Source organism: Thermobia domestica, chromosome 11 (genome assembly GCF_964235325.1).
Source record: "Thermobia domestica chromosome 11, izTheDome1.hap1.1, whole genome shotgun sequence".
In the NCBI taxonomy this organism is placed as follows: Eukaryota; Metazoa; Arthropoda; class Insecta; order Zygentoma; family Lepismatidae; genus Thermobia; species Thermobia domestica.
Window position 1 is genome coordinate 265,257,645 of NC_137464.1, and position 17,027 is coordinate 265,274,671.

Consider the following 17,027-nt stretch of genomic DNA (forward strand, 5'->3'; position numbering starts at 1 on the left):
GAGTGCAAAACCGATGGATTATGCTTACGGAACGGAATTCTTGTCCACGTTATCCCACCAACTAACGGATCAAGAAGGTCAGGCGTTAATGAGTCCCATCACTGAACATGAAATTTTCACTGTTCTCAAGAAAGCTAAAGGTCGCAGTGCCCCTGGCATAGATGGCTTGAACATAGCATTTTACAAACGTTATTGGCCATGTCTCAGTGCAACGCTCGTTACTCTCTTTAACGATTTATTATCCGGAGTCGCGTTTTCGCACAACACCGCAGTCCTTGTACTTATTCCTAAATCATCTTCCGCGCGTGAGGTTCCCGACTTCCGACCTATCTCTTTATTGCCGGTTGACCTCAAACTATTTACGAAGATACTCACCTCGCGACTACGACCAATTGTTCGACGCTATATCAGTCCTTATCAGGCGGCACTCCACGAGACCCATAACCTTCAGTATACTTTACGTTCACTTAGAGATCTTTTTGCGTATTTTCATTCCCGTCATGTGCCGGCGGGAGCACTGGCGGTGGATCTGGAAAAAGCGTATGATAGCGTCGATCATGGCTTCTTAGCGTTAACTCTTGAAGCCTGGGGTTTCCCGTTAGCCTTCCGGCGGGTCATCTCCAATCTGTATGCTACAGCCAACTTCCGCATTCAGATTAATGGCCATTTATCCCCCATTATTCAGTTACAACGCGGTTTGCGTCAGGGTTGTAGTTTGAGTTTCACGCTCTTTGCATTGGTGCTAGACCCTTTACTTCGGCGGTTGGCCACATTATCGCCTCCTGGGCCCTCTATGTTTCGCAGCCAAAATATCTTTGCGTATGCTGATGATCTGAACGTAACCGGAGTGGATCCCGCGGCTATGATGGAATGTTTTCCAGTTTTGCAGCGCTTTTCGCGTTGTTCCGGTCTCCACTATAACACCCGTAAGACTCACGTTCTACAGTTTCATGGTTTTCATTTACCTCCCAGTGACCCTGGTACACCACCTTTACCTCATGTCACGTCTTTAACCATCCTCGGGATTCCCTTTACGTCCTGTCCCACTCCACATTATGATGAGATTTGGTCCCCACTGTTATCACAAGTCCGTCAACTGTTGTATTCCATGCGTTTTCGAAGACTCCATCTATTACATCGTATTCAATTTATTAACGTTTATGTGGCGACCAAATTGTGGTACCGTGCGAGACTCTACCCTCTCCCGGAACTATATGCACGTAAGTTTGAATCCCTGTTTCTTTGGCATATTTGGCGCGGTTTCTTTTTCCGCATTCCACGTACTGCCCTTTACCTTCCGCGTTTTCGTGGGGGATTGGGTCTCGTTCACCTTCGCCTTAAATGCCAAACTTTGTTTATGTGCGACTTCTATAATGCTCTTGTCATTGGAGACTCTGTAACACAACGATGGATTCGTTGCTTCTGGCCGAGCTATGAATCTCCTCTGAACCCTCCTTTTATACAATTTGCCGCCCAGTGTCCATCTTATGTTTTGACCCTAATTCGTCATTGGACCTACGCTGGGACGATCATTGATCCCGACCGTCATAATGCCCGTACATTATATCGTCTTCTTTTAGAGTTAACATATCCTCAGACAAGACTTCGAATACTCCACCATTTCCCGCAGGTGATTTGGCCTCAAGTATGGGCCAATATTTTTGATGCTGTGTTACCTTCTTATATGCAAGAGGCCTGGTTTAAAGTTGTTCATCAGCTTATCCCTACTCGTGCGCGTTTATACGCAGTTCATCGCGCACCCGATGCGCTTTGCGAAAGATGCAATGAAGAAGATACATTGGACCATCGTTACACGCAGTGCGTAGGTGCGTCCTCAATATGGAGAAATCTGACGGTGATGTTAGGTCGTATTAGTCGCCGTCCACCACATCAGTTCACTGTTGATTACTTGCTACTTCCAGATTTTCATTTCTTCCCACCTGCCAAACATCATGCTGTGCTCTTCCTAATTGCATGTACGATAATTTATGTTCAGCGCTACACGCCTTTGTTAGATGCAACCACGTATTTTGACTTTTTAAGACGCACGCGCAGAAAACTTTTCCCTCCCGCGGTCGACCGACGTCTCTTCAGTCGGTTTTTAGACGTGGTGTTGCTATAAACTCTTTCCTTCCCGTACATATGAATATGGACGAGTATGTAGCCAAAAATTTTTTTTTCTCATATTTTATATTATTTTTTTCATTTTTTTTTTCATTTTTTTTTTTCATTTTTTTTCATTTTTTTTTCATTTTTTCAATTTTTTTTCAATAATCATTTCTTTTATAACTTTTGTGGTATGTAGATTTTTTATATGTCAATATTCGTTCAGTACAGCTATTGATAGAGCTGCTCTCTTGTGTTAATTCATACCGGCAGTTGTCCGATTCTTGTTAAGTTAGTGTATGTTCTGTCAGTACAATAAAAACTCAGAGGAAAGAAGATACATTGGACCATCGTTACACGCAGTGCGTAGGTGCGTCTTCAATATGGAGAAATCTGACGGTGATGTTAGGTCGTATTAGTCGCCGTCCACCACATCAGTTCACTGTTGATTACTTGCTACTTCCAGATTTTCATTTCTTCCCACCTGCCAAACATCATGCTGTGCTCTTCCTAATTGCATGTACGATAATTTATGTTCAGCGCTACACGCCTTTGTTAGATGCAAACACGTATTTTGACTTTTTGAGACGCACGCGCAGAAAACTTTTCCCTCCCGCGGTCGACCGGCGTCTCTTCAGTCGGTTTTTAGACGTGGTGTTGCTATAAACTCTTTCCTTCCCGTACATATGAATATGGACGAGTATGTAGCCAAAACTTTTTTTTTTTCATTTTTTTTTTCATTTTTTCCATTTTTTTTTCAATAATCATTTCTTTTATAAATTTTGTGGTATGTTGATTTTTTATATGTTAATATTCGTTCAGTACAGCTATTGATAGAGCTGCTCTCTTGTGTTAATTCATACCGGCAGTTGTCCGATTCTTGTTAAGTTAGTGTATGTTCTGTCAGTACAATAAAAACTCAGAGGTAACGTGTAAGGTTTCTAATTAGCAGGTCCGGGTTCTATTCCCGACTAAACGGTTTTTGTATTTTTTTCTTATCTCTATTTCTTTGTATTAGCAAAGTACTTTCTGTTCGTATTGCGGGAACAAAATATTTTCATTATTACATACGTAGAGGCAACTTTTGAGATGGTCCCGAAACGAGGCAGTATGTTCGTGTAAATTTTTGGTGACGATACTCAAGCATTCAAAATCAAACATATGTAGCTTTGGAAATGGAACATCACCAGTGTCCCTTTCGGAAGCAATGTTCGGGGGGGAGTATTAGCCCGGGGGCACTGCTAATAACATTCTATTTGTTATTGTATTATAAACGTATTATTTTGATCTTGTCACGGGCGCTCTGAGGAGGCAGTGTCCCCCAAAAAGAGTCTGAAAGAAACATTGGCATTTTCACGATATAGTATCCATACAAGACAGCAATACATTTTGTCTCGCTACAACAGTTTCTGCTTCAAACCGAAATGATTGCAAAATATCTCTCTCCCATTTTATGTCCCTCGTTAAGATAGATGCGTATACCAAATCTGAAGTGAATACCACAAGTGAAAAGTATAAAATATTAATTTTAAGAAAATACACAAACACACAGGGACGTACGGAGGGGGTGAGTCCTGGGGGTCCAGACCACCCCCGAAATTCCAACTTTTGTGTAAATTTAGCCTAATTTTAGGGACAAGTTTAGGAATTTAAATATAAAATACCCTGATATTGAGTTTGGACCCCCCCCCCCGAAATAAGTTCCAGCGTATGCTACTGCACACACACACACAAAAATGGGCACCTCTTGAAAATGTTCTCGTCGGCAGCGTACATAGTTATAATATATAAGATATGTGTAAACGTGCCCCTTTCGATTTAATAGTTTTAGTTGCGGGTCCGGTTGGAATGAAATGCCGTGTATAATAAAGTCAAGCTTATTTTCAATCACCTATGCTATAAAAATAAACTTTCAAAGAAAGAAAAAAGTAAGAGAAAAACTTGTTGCGAATCGAACCCAGGTCTCCTGCGCAGTAGGTTCACGTCGTTCCTCTTCACTACTCAATTCCTTACATTTTTGACTTCCTACTTACTGCTCACACAGTACTGGTACGTATCGGACCGGCGTCTGTGGAATTACACCTCTATAATCGGAATTGTAATCGGGCTATATATGCGTTTTTTAGTATGATTAAGGATATGATGTGTTGTTATTTAATTGTAATAATAAATGGCAAAGACAAATTCTATTACACTGTTCTACTACAATGTAGAAAGTGGTGTTGTTTAAAATGCTATAAACAAATTTTTTGAAAGCCTCTAATAATATTCAAATTCTAACTTACCTAGTAAATAATCGTCTTCATTGAAAATGCAAGAGTAAAAACACAGGAAAACTGTATGCAATTGCCCAGTATATATAAATATTTCAAGAAGTCGTGCTGCCCAGTAAGTATATTTGTTCCAAAGGACACCATTGTAATACAGTGTACTACGTTACAGCGCAAAAACTTGTGTTCAATCAAATGTTATGAACTAATGTTTAAAAGGCCTTAACAAAATTCATATTTGTAAACTACCTACAAATTGTAGTCTTCATTGAAAATACAAGACGAGAGATACAGGTAGACTGCAAGAAATTGTCCAGTAAACATGAAATATTTCAAAAAGTGTTGCTGCAGGTAATATGTACTACTATGCCGAACGATTCCATTATAAGGGACTTTTCTACATTACAGTGCAAAAGTAGTGTTCTCTCAAATGTTACCAACAAATGTTTAAAAAGCCTCCACCAATATTCATATTTGTAAATCACCTACAAATTGCAGTCTTCATTGAAAATACAAGAATAAATATACAGGGAGACTACAAGAATTTGTGCAGTATATATGAAACTTTTCAAGAAGTCTTGCTGAGGTAATATGTACAACTATGGCCAAGGTTTCCATTATAATTCACTGTACTACATTATAGTATAAAAGTAGTGTTCACTCAAATGCTATGAAAAAAATTAAACACTCTCCAACAATATTCATATTTGTAAATTACCCAGTAAATTGTAGTCTTCATTGTAAATACAAGAATAAATGTGCAGGAAGCCTCAAATATTTTCTCACTCTTATATCTCAGATATGAACTACTTTTCCTGCAGGTAATATGTACAATTAACAACAACGATACTATTATAACACACTGTACTATATTACACTGCAAAACATAGTATTAAAAAAATGCTACGAATAAATATTTAAAACGCTGCAAAAATTCACATTTATAAACAGTGGGTGTTATCAGAAAATGCAAGGTTTAATAGGTAGGCTATTGGAAGACAGTGTACACTGTTTATGTTTCAGAAAATAAATTCTGTAATTGTCTCTAACATGTATAGATGTGCGCAAAGTGTACACCTTGTCTCAAAAAGGTTGAGCGCATTCTTTATTGGTGTTTTGAGGCAAAAATTTTCTAAGTCCAGCTTCGGGTATCTTCGGGAAAAAGTAAGCAAGGTTCGAACCTCCAAACCAGCCTTTGCAATCGGGAAAAAGTTTGCAGATTTGTTTTTCTTCTTTTAAATATAATAAGACTTGTTACCAAGTGTTTAAAAAAAGCAACATTGATTGAAATACTTAATGATACAATATTTCGAAACCTTTTTTTTTTTTTTATGTCAGCACATGCTTGTTTGTCATTTAGCTCTCCATACGTAATGGAACATTTAAATACGTTAAAGAATCTTTCCATATGTAAAAGAATGCTCAAAGTTAAGAAATAGAACATAATTATCGCCTGAGTACTAAAATAAAAGTCAAAATAGAACAGAAACAGCGTTTGTAATGGATATGAATGTCATAATTATCTTGAGATCCGTTATACATCGCTAGAAGCATAGTTCTAGAAGTCCTTGTGTTAGCTCATTGGTAAGCTGTCGGATTTCAAATCATAAGGTTGAGAGTTCGAATCCTGCCTAGGTCAATCCTTTTTTTTTAAATTATATTTTCCGCAATGCATGAAAAATTATATAAAATAATTACATTAGAATACATAAGTTCTGTATATATAACATAATCATTGAAAAACATAGTAATTATTATGTTTAAAATATAACATCTGAGATAATTTTCACAGTAGGTCGGTATATATGAGGATGTAAATACAAGTTAGGAAAATCATTTAATAGCAATAAATAAGTTATGTAGTGTATTTATTTGCATCTATTTGTCATACAGATGTAACTTCTCAATATTCTCATTACAGCATGTCATTTACATTCGTAAAATACAATATATTCCTACGGATATAGAAAGTGTATAAACAGAGTATCCAAAGTCGTATCCTGCTTCAAGACACATAACTTTTCCCGATCCCCTTAACGTCACGGGAAGAAACACAAACTCTCTTTAGAACGGAATGTCGTTACTTAGAGTCTCATTCGAATACGTTGAATATGCTTTTGTATATTCATCTCTCTCTCTCTCTCTCTCTCTCTCTCTCTCTCTTTCGCTTTGTTTATGTGTGTGTGTTGCGCAGTGGCGGCGGTTGGACGTTAAAAGTGGGGGGACAAGACATGATCTTAACAATTGTATATCAATGTTAGATTTTCTGGTTGTTTCTAACAATGTTTGACGAAAGGTTGCATACCTAATAGGATACTATCTTTTTCAGTTAAAATGTCGTATATCGTATTTCTATTTTATTAAGTAAATTCGTAAGAGCAATACATGTAGGTAGCCCTTTATATTCTTAAACAAGGAAAGTGTAAGAAGAGATTTGAGTTCTTGCTCATGAACATCTTAAAATTCTGTCTGGAAAATTGTGTGATCAGATTATTTAATAGATTTGCAAAACAAATAAATAGAGAGGATAATATTAATCATAGTAATGAATAATGATGCTTGTTTTGCAGAAGTTACATTGAAACTGGGAATTAACGAACAACTTATACTTTTAATTCCACACATGCCATTAAATGAATATTTTTACTCTTAGAAAATGAAATACAGTAAGTACTGCAAGCATATGCTATGACATTTAAGGAAATATGCAATTGGAATATTAATTGCTTTGAATTGCAATTAAAACGCAATTCCTGTAGCTTTCGTAACTCCACGGGAAGACAAATATCCAATACGTACTCACGCAACGGCAAATATATGGCATCATTTTTTCCCTATGAAACAGTAATACATACAAAACCTTTACCAGGGTGTCCACATTCTAGAAAATAAGTGAAAGTCAGGGATAGGTCAAGGAAAAAAATGTGTCAGGTGAAGTCAGGAAAATGGCAGATTGGTCAGGGAAAGTCAGGGAAAAATCGATTTAGGTCCATTGTTCAATTACTTATTTTATGAAATAGGGTTGATTTCTTTCATGTTACTGGATGCAAAATGTAGTGTTCTCAATGATGATATTGAGAGAGGCAGTGTTCTCTGATATAGTTGTTGAAACTAATTTTCTGGGGAAAAAGCATATCTAACTGCATCCTGGCATATTTGCTCAAAAGAGTAGACGCTGTTCTAGAAGAACTGCATGGTGTCACGAGGATATCTGGACAAGTGGCTGAGAACGCGAAGAAATATAATCCCAGCTCACAGTGAAAACTCAGACTGAAGAATTTAAGGAACACTCGAATGAATTCATAGCCAATGATTGAGATGGTATTGAACTTGATGAGTTTTTTACTTAGTCTTAGGAAATGGGAAGAACTTCGTTGACTTATGGTCAGTTATGAAATTGTGTTTTGTTTTCTTTCACGGAAACGCATTTTTTGAAAGTGGTTTCACAATAAATAAAATTCTCATTGTTGACAATTTACAAGAAGAATCTCTGGTGGCTCAACGGATCATATATGATTCTGTGACGAGAATATATGGATCATCGGAGGTATGATAAATTCAGTGAGAAGTTCAATGAGATAATATCAGGTGTATTTGGAAAAGAAAAGAAAAATAAATGCTGGGGACGAGAAGAGGAGAGAGAAACGGAAGATTCAGCAACAACTAAAGGAGCTGGAGGAAGAAGAGAAGAAAATTAAACTGTGGAGGCAACAAGAAGGATATGCAGATCAATGAGAAGAAAACTATGCGAGAAAGGATTAAAACAAATTTCTAAATGTGTTGCATTTAACAACTGCACCAGCAAAAGTGTGTGTGTGTGTGTATTTTTTTTAATAATCAGTAAAATCATGTATGAACTGTTTATTACTATAGGCAATATTATAATGCTGTGTAATTGATATTATAATGTGTAAGGATATAATCTGTATTTTTTTCATATCTTAAGTACTCTGTATACTACACACGTTCGTTTGTAACTTCACATTTTGTGTAATATGTAGGCCTAATCAATATCGGCCTGATGCATATGTTTGTAAATTTACATTCCTTTGGAAAGAAAATTGAAAAAAGAAAAACAGAAACGGAAGAGAACAAGGCCAACTATGCGGAGTGTGGAGGCTGGAGTTTCTTCCTTTTTTCTATATTTTTAAGTTATTCAGGGATTAGGGAAACCTGGAACTTCCGTCATGGAAAGTCAGAGATCTTTTCTCCAAATTGTGTGGACACTCTGTTTACATTTCCAAATGAAATTATATAAATTAGGGCGTCATTTCAAAAAAGTGGGGGGGGGGCAACTGCCCCCTCTTGGCCCCCCTAATCGCCGCCCATGGTGTTGCGGAATATCCCAAGTTGAATACAACATTTGCCAAGTATATGAGCATCATTGTCATCGAATACCAGAAATTGAAAGTCGTGTTCCTTCAGGTTGGGTTTGCGTGTTCATGTTAGCTCACTGGTAGAGTACGGACTTGCCAATAAACAGGTCTTGAGTTCAAAGCCTACAGCTAATTATCATTCTTTTGTTAGTAGGATTGCACAGAAATCGGATACAAGGAGTGGTTTACTTCTAGAAATATTTTCAGAAGCGTTTAGGTAGCCCTGAAAAGGGCTGTTTTCGGGAGTTGAGGCGGGGACATTAATATTGTGTCCAAGACCCTTCTGAATTTATTACACGCTCCATTCTTCTGGGCATGGAATCTATTACATGGGTGACAAATCTATTTCCTTCCCCTACCTCCAGCCATGCTTCGGAAACAAGATGACACAGGTCATCATGAGATGTTGGTGGATCTGCCTCAGGCCAACTTTCCCTTAGAGTACGCTTCACTTCTGCCCACATATTTTCCATGAGATTGAGGTCTGCTCCACGAGCGGCCAGTCGATTAAATCAATCTCAGGGTGCCCTGCGAACCATTCCTGAATCACACGGGAAGTATGTATTGGCGACTGGTATTGCTGGAACTGAATTACACTATCAGGCTGAAATACTCGTACAGATAGCACCATGATATTACTGATAATGTCTAAGTACTGAGCATTGTCCAGATGTCCTTCAATTCTATGAAGCTGTCCTGCTCCGCGACTGGAAATCCAACCCCAACATAAAATAGATACATGGCCACTGCGATTGCAAGCAGCCACATATCCATGGTCATATCGGGTGCCTCTCGGACGATACACAAAACGGCGTCCCTCCTTTGATGTTGTGAATATGGATTCATCTGAGAAAAACTACGTTTTCCCAATTGAGACCCACATTCGCCTGTGCAAACGCGTGACGGTAAATTTTGTGGTCGTCTGAGAGTTTTTCCTTCACGGCAGCAACACGGCCACGTAATCCAGCATGACGAAGCCTTCGCAGAGCTGTATGCTTTCTACCAGGAAAGAGAGAAACTTCCCTTAGCTGTCTAGACGTCCTTAGTGGGTCTAACCGGGCTTCGTTTACTAATTTCGCATCTTGGGCTTCGGTTGACACATGCGGACGACCAGGAGATCGTAAATTATCAGTCTGACCTGTAGCACCATATTTCCGAATCCATCGCCTTCCTGTAGAGGCCGGGACACTTACTCGCCTGGTAGCTGCAGTTGCAGAATAACCTTCCAACTCCCATAAAGTAATTACTGCTGTACGTCTATCCATAGTTACCAATGTTCTGTGCTGTGAGAAGGAAGCAATAGGTAAAAGCTAGTACCTGACGTGTGATTGGTTACTTGCACGACACGCCTATTGTGGGAAACAGCGTTGCCAGATCTAGCATAATGATGCTAGATCTAGCATAATTTGCATGTCTCTAGCATCTAGCATCTTGCTTTTAGCATCCTGCCCAAATCTAGCACAATTTCAGCAAGTTTATCAAAAAGCCGTAAAACCTGGAGATGAAAAAGAAGTTGGTCGTGGGAAGAAAAAGAACGGCAGAAATGTATCCTCTTCCATTGATTCATACAGTCGGTAAACCATACAGGCAGTCTTATTTTCCGAAGTAAGTTCGAAACGTCTTTGGGCTTTTTTGTGGCTCCACTCAGGGTTTTCTAATCCTTTAACTCCGAGGCATGGGCGGAGCTATGGGGGCCATTCTCCCCCCAACTTTTTGACAACTTCACCATCTTTATTTCTGACTTCATGATCATATTTATTCCTGAAATGACAGCTCCGAGACCGACCAAAAATCTGCCGCCCCCCCCCCCCAGCAGACGATTCCCAACTCCCCTTATGCTGCGAAGTAATTTTCTTTCAAAATATGTAAACAAAAACTTTGCATTCATTTATACGATATATACGCCATTGAGTCTGGCAACGACTGCATTAATTTAGTTGAGTTAAAATTTTGGTGCGTGAAGTATTGAGTTCTATCCATGCATTCTTGCTCTCTGTGTATTTTAAGTTACGTTATCGTATCTCAACTTCGTTTTTTTAAACTCCTGAATTAGTAATTATGAGGATCTAGCATAATTAGACCGAATCTAGCATAAGTTCGATCAGGTTTTGGAATAATTCCGAGCTGTGAGTCTGGCAACGCTGGTGGGGAACGACTTGGTCAACGACTCGCGAAAGAAATCTGAAAATGGTGCGCCGTAATAATAATATCAAAAACAGTTTTTATAAAGGAATATTAATACATACGAAAAGCTGTTTAAAGAATGAATTGTTATACTGACTTTACACGTATAAAAACATATACCATATACTAAACAGATTGAGCGATATGATGATAGCTGTTTTGAGACAAACTCTTTCGAAGTCCAACTTCGGGTATCTTCGGAAAACAGTAAACTAAAGCTGCTGGTTCGAACCTCCAAAGCCAACCTTAGTAATCGGGAAACGATGTACAGATATGTTTTTCCATCTGTTAAATATAATAAGACATGTTGAAATGGTATTAAGTGTAGAAAAATGTAACATTGAAATACTTAATGATACAATACTTCGAGACTATGTATTCACACTCTCGTTTCGTCATTGTGATTTCCATACGGAAAAGAGCATTTACGTATGAGCTCAGTTATATTTCAGAAGCAGCTTCCGAAAAGCGGTCATGTTAGCTCAGTGGTACACCACCAAGCGTTTAAATCGTGAGTTCGATACCCGTTCAGGTGAAATTCTTTTATGATATTCTACCTTCCTCAATGCATGAAAATTATGTAAAATAGTTACATTACAATTCATCAGTTGTATATATCAGTTGAATATATATATTCATATCATCAGTTGTATATATCAGTTGAATATATATATTCATATCATTTCACGACATAAGTAATTCTTATCTTTAAAATATAACATCTGAGGTATTGACAGAACGTCGGTGTGTTATGTGTGAATATTGAATACAAATTTAAAAAATCGTGTAATAGCAATAAATAAGTTATGTAATGTATTTATTTGCAGCTACTTTCATCGCAGATAACTTCTCAATATTCGCATTACAGCATTTAGGTAGAGCATATCGAAAATCGGATCGTGGTCCAAGACAAAAAACTAGCTAGCCCCAAACTGTCACGTAAGAAATTCGCGAATCGCAAAAGTAAAGTGAAGAGATTGAGAGCGGTAATTCCTTAATCCCTCTCTCTCAACTCTCTCCTATCTGCATTTATACACATAAAAGTGTATGTATGTATGTTCCAACATAACTCATGTATGCCTTGAGCAGGGTTTCTCAACCTGGGAGTCGCGGCCCCTAGGGGATCGCGAAGATAGGCGGAAGAGATAAATATAGTTAGAATCTAATACCAGAAATTATTTTTAAATATTATTTTTAATTTTGTTCTGATAGTCATACTTTTATTTTTTATACACACTGTAAAGAAAAATAAAAAATAAGTCTACTGAACATTTTTAAAGGGTGTAGAATTCGTGTTACTATTCGGTTCAAAGTCTCTTGTCGTCGCGAATTCTGTCGAGAAATTTGAAGCTTAAAATATACAAAACGATAATCATGCCTGTTGTTCTGTATGGTTGCGAAACATGGTCGCTTACTTTGAGGAAAGAACATAGACTGAAAGTATTTGAGAACAAGATCCTTAGACGAATATTCGGACCCAAGAGGAACGGGAATGGGGAATGGCGGAAACTTCATAACGAGGAACTACATAATTTATACGGTTTACCCAACATTCTTAGGGTCGTCTAGTCTAGAAGGCTTAGGTGGGCAGGTCATGTAGCTAGAATGGAAGAAAGTAGAAACGCTTTCAAAATCTTGACTGGAAGACCAATCGGAAAACGACCATTAGGAAGACCTAGGCGCAGATGGGAGGACAATATTAAGATGGATCTCGCTGAGATACGAATATACAAAGTAGAAACTGGATCCAATTGGCTAAGTATAGAAGTCAGTGTAGAGCTTTTGTGAACGCGGCATTGAACCTCCGGGTTCCATAGGCCATAGAGTTAGTTAGTTAGTAGAGTTGTTTAAAAATGAATTTAAATCAAAGAGGTATGATATAAAACTAATGAGAACTGTATATAGAAATACTAGAAAAATACACATGCAACAAAACCTGCACATTGAAATACAATTAAAATTAAAACCTAATGAGACACCTAAGCATGGTGTAATTTCACTAGTTCAGCAATGTCCGGTTCAATCTTCATGACGAACATTATCAAGCCATTTTCAACTGATAAGCGATTCTTATCTTTGTTTTAATGTTTACCATAAAAAAACACACTTTCGCACAAGTACGATATAGCAAATGGAATTATTACTTTTAAAGCAGCAATCCCCAGACCAGGATATTCTTCTCTCCTCATCAGGCAGAACTTGTCCAAGTCTTCGTTACAAAAAACCAGTTGCAAAGACTTGTCGCATAATCATTCTATTATTTGGTCAAGAAGTTGTGGGCTTAGATCGGATACGTTAATGGCCTCTTCAATGAAGGAATTTAACATCCATCTTGAACCAGCACCTTCGTCGTTGGAAATATAGATATTACAGTTACTGTATCCACTGTCAGTGCCGGGAGCCGAAAAAAGGGGCCACACATTTCGGAGGAAGTGTGTTACTCATGTTAGGAAAGTGCATGTGCACATGTGTAAAATAGAAGGAAAAACGTAATAAAATGTGCTCAAAATTAAGGAAAGGTAGGGTTTATTTTGAAAATGTTATTGAGCTTCGTGCCAACCATGGTAGCGCTTCGTAGCTAGTCTGTCGACGTCACTCATATATACGGTGACATCGTACTATACTCTCGCCCCGGGCGCTGATTTTCCATGGCACTGTTCACTATAAACAAAAAAATGGATTCTACTATTATAGAAATAGGTATGTTAAAAATCCCACACAAGCTTATTATAAAACAAATTAGAAAAGGGTCGCTGGCAAGAGCGTGTGATAAAAGGGGATCGTGATAGGAATTAGATTGAGAACCACTGGCCTAGAGTAATTTTAACCACATTTCTTATAGTTTCGAAAAGAGTGCTGTCGGGTTACCTATGGTGAATGGGAGGGGGATACATATAAAAGATTGCTAGAAAATGATCGATATTAGATTCATAGTTTTCGGGGTCGCTTAGATAAATAGTGAGACTTTCAATTTCGCTTAACTCCGATTAAGCTCTCATTAGTAGGGATGGGAACGAACGACTTTTCTTTGAAACTCGACTCGACTCGAAACAGACATCTTTGAGGTCTACTCTTGGACTCGGAGCGAAAAATATCTTCCAACTCGACTCGGATTAGAGTCAAGTCGAACCAAAACGAGCAAAATCCTGTGTGTAGTCCTACCTAGACAATACATAGACAATAATTATTCTATCATCAATTATACTACTATTACTACAAATAATAATATAATAATAATAATAATAATAATAATAATAATAATAATAATAATAATAATAATAATAATAATAATAATAATAATAATTATTATTATTATTATTATTATTATTATTATTATTATTATTATTATGACAACACCGTGTACAAACATGAACAATAGATGGTTAGTAAAGGAATACTAAAAGCTAGTTGACTGCCGACGTCGGTAGTCATGAACTCTACAAGGCAAAGACATCGTTCATTACTCTAAGCTGTAAGCGTCGGTGAACTACAGATGGTCAACTATTGACCTCTCGCCAGAAATTGGTGGCCCCGCAGCGACGATCCGTGGTGGCCCAAGTTCCATTTTGAAAACTTTACTACCAGCAGCAGAGACGCGATGAAACGCCAACGAACCACAAAATTACTCTCCCAAAATATGTCAAAATGCCTATATGTGTGATTTGTTTATATTTAGGTGAATCAAAGAAACACAAAACAAATACCCGGGGTGGACGCAAACTATCAATATTACGATTACTAGGCACGTGTTCTTCTGACTTCCCCACGGAAACGATCATAAAAAGCTTGGTTGTTGAAGGATAAACCATTGACGTCTTAATTTAGCCAATCAGACAAACCCCTACGTCTCGAGTTCTAGAAGGTGATACCGTGAACCGTTTCAGATTTATTGCTTCCTGGTGGAGTACTATCCATGAGCAAAATTTGGGCATAATAGCCGACATGCATCTTCGGTGCCTCTTATCTTTAGTACAATTTTAACCAGAGATGGTGTGGGTCAATGAAAATTTGATCCACAACCCACCATGACCCACTATCACCCACCACCCAAATGCTCCATTGGCCCACTCTGACCCATCAACCATCGTGATCCACTCTGACCCACCACCAACTATGAACCACTCTGAACCATTGTGACCAACTCCGACCCACCAAAACCCATCGACATCAACTCTGACCGATGGCCCACGTCCTCCTCTCCATTGGCTAAAGAGGTTACACTTGTCATAAAACAAGACTGTGAAATTATCACTTACCGGAGTTTGAATTTCTACCGTTAATGGCTCAAGCACCTCTCTGTCACAATACTGGTGGGTCTGACCTTTACGATATATAATGGCAAAGTGTTTCTCATCTTCCAAATTAAAATGAATTTAAATTTATCATATATAATTATTTCTTTGTTGCCTTACAGACACATTTCAGTAGAAAATAGGGTGAAATTTGAAAGTTTCAAATCAAGGAAAAGTAGACCAACGTAAAAAAAAAAAAGAGAGAGAGAGAGAGAGAGAGAGAAACTAATTTTCTATATAATTAAGCATGCCGTACTAATTGAAAATGCCCATGTAATTAAGTTTAGAATACAAATTTTATGGCCATTTTTCTCTAACTTTATGGCTTGATTGCCTTATGCTCGGAACGCTCCATATATTAAACACCAGCTTCAGCAATTATAAATAGAAAGCAGTGGGTATAAAATTCAAAAAGAACTTTAGTTTGCATTACTCAATTTGTTTCTCTACTAATATCAATCGTTTTCGATTATTTTTACAAATCAACCCACTACCAATTTCCAATATATAGAAAATGCACCCCCGTCACCCCGCTCATAAAAGATAATTTTAAAAAATGCCAGGACATATTCTCTTTATTTTTAATAAAGAGTTATATGCTGAATTTCAGCTCTCAGTTGAAGGGCTTGTGAGATACTAAATTTTTCGCAAAAATTCAGACTTCTACTCCCCCTAAGGATATGTATTATAATGAAAGTGACACGCGTATGATAACTTCCCAGTTGGGATTGGAGCCTGATTATATACCAAACGTCAATTCATTTGACTTTGCAATTTGACCGTGATGATTACGCAGACATAGTTACTTTCAATTTTTTATGATACATATCCTTATTTCATATGTTACAGATGATTCAAAAATATTTTTTCAAGCAGTTAGCTCCTCTAGAATCTCACAGGCTGCATCCCAAAATCCAACTCCTATTATCCTATGACAATCCAAAAGTTACTGAACTTTTTTTATTAGGAACAAATGACAAAAGAAAAATGGAGAGCTTGAAAGTAAAATGTAGAAAAGCTCGGTGCCCCCAATAACTATATATTTCTCCGCCCCTTCATCCCGAACTTAAAAATAAAACTTAATTCGAATATGGTAAATTAGTGAATTTATTACAGTTAAATTCCACTCACTACATGCTACAGCTACAACTATCTAACAAAAAATAACAACTGTGAAACATGTTCTGAATTACTATTAGATTTCTTACGCTATTATTAAACATATTAGAATAGTAAAAGAGGATTGTTCGCGAAATAGTATATTTGCTCTTGATTTATAACTTTTTCATACGAAAAAAATAAAATATTATTCAAGTTTTAAACTTTGCACTCTGCAAATATGTTGCCCTCAGGCAATGGGACTAATGTGAAATGTGGACTAATGTGGACTAATGGGAAATGCTGCACTGTTAGCGGCGCTGAAAACTTACGATTCGATTCTAATATCGAATGATTTCGGTATCTTTATGTCGCTACGTAACCACCCTGGGTGCTAATGGGAGCTTAATTGGACTTGAATTAAAAGTAGAACTATTTACCTAAGCGACGACGAAACTATGGATTCGATACTAATATCGACCTGTTTCTAGCATTTTTGATATGTATCCCGACAGTACTCTTTTTCCAGACTGTAAGAAATATAGTTAAAATTGCTCTAGATATATCAGAATTATGTTGAAATACACACATAAATCCACTTTTATATTCTGTATAAATAGAGAGTGAGCGAGCGAGCGAGAGAGAGAGGGCGACTCAAGGCATCACCACTTCCACATTGCAAAAGCATATATCAGGAATTG